Source organism: Pelobates fuscus, chromosome 3 (assembly GCF_036172605.1).
Source record: "Pelobates fuscus isolate aPelFus1 chromosome 3, aPelFus1.pri, whole genome shotgun sequence".
Taxonomy (NCBI): domain Eukaryota; kingdom Metazoa; phylum Chordata; class Amphibia; order Anura; family Pelobatidae; genus Pelobates; species Pelobates fuscus.
The window spans coordinates 84,820,746-84,826,745 of record NC_086319.1 but is presented as its reverse complement, the minus strand read 5'-3'; positions in this window follow the sequence as shown (position 1 = coordinate 84,826,745).

Sequence of the window (6,000 nt, the reverse complement as noted above, 5' to 3'; positions counted from 1 at the left end):
AAGTAGCACTGCAGGTTAAGAGGACAGGGTCACGGCACCCATACCTGTGGGTGTCTGGGTGCATATGGTGTCCCTTTAGTTGACCAAAAGTTGTAGGTGCTATAAGACTGCTCAATATTTTTTTATATTATTGAGCATGAACTCACTAGGGGCTAACCCCAAGTTTATCAAATGTTCCATCACAGCTCTTGTCAATTACCCATTACCTCTACATCTATTATTTGTAGGGTTTTGATGACTACCGTTTAACATTACAGATATCCAATCGTATACCATTCTTTTATTACTGCAAAACATGGCCTTACATATCCTTGGCCCCAGGAAAGAAATCACACCGTTACTAAACAGTTTGACTACTCACATTAGGAAGGGAAGGCAGGGCACTCCTATTAGTGGTTTACTGAGCTTGCAGTGTTCCTTCAAAAAACCTAAAACAGCAACATTAAGTACATTGATTCCCTTTTTAAATAAATGCACTAATTAAGGGCGATCACGTCTAATAATTATAATGTTTTATTCATTCTTAATAACACAACTGAAATTTTCTGAGTACATTTAAAATTGCCCTAATTGTGTCTAGTGCCTTGCAATGCTTAGAATTAAATATGATTGATTCTCCCAAAATGTGTTTGTGTGTATATGTATCTAAATATTTATACTCCTGCTAAGGGTCACTTATATAAACAATTATAATTATACAGTATTCACACCCCTTAAAAAGTAGTCATGTCAGTAGTATAAATATTTTGACAGAAAAACAAATCTGGCCTATGCTTGTTGGACATTTTGAGGTTAATGGCATCTGGTGCTGCTCCAATAAACATTCTGTGAAAATAACAATTTCTTCCTTCTTTTTCCTCTGTTCGTTTCCAGAAAAGAAAAGAAAATACTGGTTAATTTAACCTCCTTTGTAGTCTCCTAATTTTTCCATATTGACTTAAGATAGATACAAGCTGGCAAATATACCAGGTAATGACTGACCTTTTTTTTTTTTTCCACTTACCCTGATTATGTCACAGTCCAAGCACCTCCTAGTGCAGACATACGCCCTGGGCATACAGCTACATTAGCAATAGATTTTAATACGTGGGATCTGAATCATGAACCCTTTCATGACAAGATGAGTGAGCAACAAGAGGACTGCACAATCACTTGGCTTTCAATACGTTAGGGAGTCCCTTTTTGGTGACTTTTTTTTTTTAAGAATGCTCTTTTGTTTTAGAACAAAAAAGCTTCCGTGAGCATAAGATAAATCATCACAGATGTTATACTCATATTATAATACATTCTGATCAGTCTGACAGAAGCTATTTTTAGCTATATTTTCAAAAGTGGTTCTCTAACACTTTGTAATTTTCCTTGCAAGGAATGCCAAAAAAAACACATTTTACCCAGAATTCCACTGAATGTAATTTTGTCATTAGGTAATAAAAAAAGATTGACGGAGTACCCACATTTTCTCTGGTGAACAGAAAAAAAACAACAAATCAGTTAGAAAGGAACATTTTAGGATTCAGTCAGCATTGTGCTATCAGAGTTAATTCCTAAGCTCTCAATGGACCCTTAATTTGCAAATTCCAGTGAAAAAATACCTTGCACTCGTTTACTTCCGAAAATCAGAGATAAATGCTCTGAATGACATACTGTATATGGTGCTTAATTGTTTGTCAAGCACAAATTATTATGAATTGCTTTCAAACTGGCACAGTTTGAGGTATATTTCAGACTTATCTTTTTATCTGTTTTTCTAATAGTTTTTGTAAAAAAAACTGAAAACAATTGCTGCATAAAAATAAACTAGGTCCATTGGAATCTTTGTTTAACAACAAACACAATGACGATGTAAACAAACGGCTGTCTTTCTGCACGCAGTGGGTGCTCTGGGGTATTACCAGTAGTGTATCCTGGTTTTGTGCTGCCCTAGGCAAGACAAAACTCAGAAGCCCCCCTCCCCTCACCCCCCCCCCCGCGCCACTCCCACCCAACCCTTCCCCCCGCCCCGCCTTCTAAATACACACACACACACACACACACACACACATTCACTGACAGATATGCATACACTAGCTAACAGAAACACACTCACACTCACTAACAGACACACACACACTAACAGTGACGTCATCTTCCGGCTCCCGGCATCACTCTGCGGGCGGCGCGCGAGGGAGCTGAACAGAGTGCTCAGAGGAAAGTGTTCCCTCGCCAGCTGCCCGCCCATCAGCCAGCGCCGCCTGCCGACCGCCCAGCAGCCCGACCGGCATGTCAGTTAGCCGCAAGGCTAACAAGACATTTGCCCTGGGCATTTGAGGGCGGCGTTTTTTGCCACCCCCTGGAAAATGCCGCCCAAGGCAAATGCCTTGTTAGCCTTGCGACTAAAACGTCCCTGGGTATTATGCACGTCCCTGGGTGGATGCACTGCTTCCATAATCAGTGGGTCTAAAAGGGCAAGCTTTACTGACAAGCCAAGCCACTTTCAGTTTTGCTAGTGGAACAGACCCTGACACTTGTAGCGTCTCAACTGGAAAGCAAAGTGTTATTGTATGCATGCTGGTTGCTGACTGTTCCCAGTTCGTTACTGCTTTGGGCCTTTGCAACCACTCACAGGCGCAGTATCCTCCTAGCCTTTGGCAATACGTAGGCTGAGTCATGGGGTCGCATTGTTCTCTCCTGTACCAGAGCTGCAGTTTAGTTATTATTTTATTTTTCTGTTTATCTCACAGTTTAGACTTTTATTTTTTTCTGTCGGTGAGGTAACAACCCTAAAACGTTTGTCAATCTGTTCATGAGCCTATAAGCTTGCACCTATTACCTTTTATATAAGTTCTCTCCCTTGCAATTTGCTAAGCCAGGTCCTCTAGTTAACCCTTCATTTCTTTAAGTGCTATGTAAACACTTAATTTTTTTTTTACTTTTTTTTTTTTTTACACACTAGTCTTAGGTCTGCCATCTGACTGGTATTTTACCTGCACAGATGGTATTTGAGGCTGCCTGGCCGTGCCACTATTGCAGTAATACCGGCAATACAAATGCAGATATTTTTATCAGTATAAACAGAGATTACTCTGCAATATCAGCAGCAGCCAGTAGGGGTCACTGTGTGTGTAGAGAGGGAGGGATGGGAAGTTACAGCATATCCCTCCCTTCCTCTTTCTGTTCACTAATCCACGGGGGGATCAGCTACAGAGCACAGAAAGTCTAGACATCAGCTCCCAGCCTGCAGAGACAGCCTACAGCTCAGGGAAGTGAGGGATGAGGGGAAAGGCAGCAGGGAGACATGGGGATATTGAGACACTAAGGGACACTAGGGGACACTGGGAAACCTGGGGACACTGGGAAACCTAGGAACATGGGGACACTGAGACATGGGGATGCTGAGACACATGGGGATGCTGTGAGACATAGGGACATTGGGATACACATTGGGACGCAGAGACACTAGGGACACAGTGTCTCCGTGTCCCCCAGCCAGTGTCCCTAGTGTCTCATTGTCCCCATGTCTCCCAGTGTCTGTGTTATTGTTAGGAGCAGGTTTGAAGGTAAATCTGGAGCCAGGAACTGAAGTCTCTTTTGTATTTCTTCCTTTGTTAACGGCTCTCATTTCCTGCTTTTCCTGGAAGGTAAGACAGTCTGTCTTTTTCTCAGGTGATATGCAGGAGCTTGATTGCAGTAAGAAAGAAACCGTTTTGCAGAGTTCCAAGAGACTTTCAGCAATGATTGTTAGAACGTTGGTTAACCCTGTAGTCTCCAGTTTAAGGCCTTTACATTGAAAGATATGAAAGACTTCATATCCTGGCTCATGTGAACCTGCTTCAGACTTACCTTCAAACCTGCTCCTAACAATAACCTGCTCCACCCTTACCTATACTTCAAACCAGCCTGCCTCTGTAACCAGCCTTCCACTGTTACCAGCCTTCCACTGTTACCAGCCTGCCTTTGTTACCTGGAAATTACAGACATTAATTATTATTTGCCTGTTCTGTGGCAAGTATCCTGTTTGGTGGCATATTGCCTAAAGTCTTTTTTCATTCAAGTTTCATAATATGTCTAAAAACACTAAAAAAAAGTACCTGAAGTCAACCCTGGCATAAGTCTCCTATCTGACCTGCACAAGATCATGACAATATCTCCCAGCGTCTGTGTCCCCATGTCTCTGTGTCCCAAGTGTCTGTGTCCCCATTTCTCCCAGTGTCCCCAAATGTCTCAGTGTCCCCATGTCTCCCAGTGTCCCCATATCTGTCTCCCAGTGTCCCCAAGTGTCTCAGTGTCCCCGGGTCTCTCAGTGTCCCCGGGTCTCTCAGTGTCCCCGGGTCTCTCAGTGTCCCCGGGTCTCTCAGTGTCCCCGGGTCTCTCAGTGTCCCCGGGTCTCTCAGTGTCCCCGGGTCTCAATGTGACACAGGACACACTGAGACATGGGGACAATGGGAGAAATGGGGACACTGAGACACTGGGAGACTAGGGGACTGGGCAACATTGACACTGTGATACATAGGGACACTGATGCCAGGCTGGCCTTTCAATTCTTTGGACAGACATGCCCCCTTTTTGGGCATGTTCACCCCTTTTTGCAGTTCTGGTCACGTGATTTGCGTCAGTTCCCCACCCTTTTACCCTGCCCATTGACTTCCTGCTTCACTGGACACTGCTGTTAGGTGGTATGGATTCACTTGAAAGATGAAAGCATATTAGAAAGAGATTAGCATATAGTGTGTGTTTTCTCATAGCTGCACCCTATGAGTTTCCCTCCAATACCATCTCCATCAGATACACGACGCTTGAGAGGTATGACTGTTTTAATGTTTTTGGTCGATAAGATTCTGTTATTAGGCCCCATCATAATTGTCAGGCCCACTGGGCTCTTAATTTGTCCCTGTATGTAAATAATCAAATAATCTCTACTCTGTCTTATCTCTGCTATGTTAATGCTTTGTGTACTCTTTAAAATGGGCACCATTTTTCTGAGGATTTATGCATACCGGTTCTCATTGTAACTCGTTCCTCTTTTTTATGCCGGTTTTATTTATGTACAAAATAAGATAAAGATGAAGATTGACAAAGAAAATGGTAGGGTTGCTGGTGATCTTGGCATTTTCTGGCACAGGAAAGTATATTAGTTTTTCTTCACAATTTTGAATAACTGGGCATTTCCTGGCAGGGTATTGGAGGGTTTATTAATTAATCTTTGTGTATAGGGGTTCTATTGGGCCTAACCCCATAATCGTATCTAGTCCCTTAACCACAATGCGTGGGTAATGGGTAGACCTCCTCAGGGTATGGTTCTAGTTAGTAAAAAGACGAAGCTCCTGACAAAGGTGCAGCAGACGCACCGAAACGCGCGTCGGGTTCAATTTTACTTTTCACTTTTCTACACTAATGGTAGCACTAGTTGTTTGATTTACTTTTCGAAAGCACTGTTTTATTTACTTTGAAGGGAGTTCAGCTGCAGACAGTCCGCTTTTTCTCCGTTCTCCCATGTAGGGACAGCACAGAACACCCTCGAGGTGTCTTCTTTAGGAGCTACAGGGATACCAGCTCTTTTTATTTATTCTCCTTTGTGGCAGGCTGTCTTGCTTTACTAGGAGTCATAGGGTTATCTCCTTAGGCTCTCTATTTAGGAGTAAGTAGGTGGAGCGGCTTTTGTAAATCTCTTCTCCGTTCTCCCATATAGGGACAGCACAGAACACCCTCGAAGGTGTTTTTCTTAGGAGTCACAGGGATATTTGCTCTCTATATTTACTTTCTTCTGTGACTGGCTGTCTTGCTTCATTGGGGGTCTTTTTCTCCCACTATATAGCAATAAGGACAGCTCAGTGCACCCTGGAAGGTGTCTTATACAGGAGCCATAGGGTTACTTCCTTAGGCTCTCTATTCAGGAGTAAGTAGGTGGAGCTGTTTTTTGTTATCTTTGGGTACTTACTTATTACTGCTCCTCTTTAAAGCTGCAATTTACCCCCTTATCTTTGCTCAGTGGTATTTAGCTTCTATAGTTTATTGATATATTGT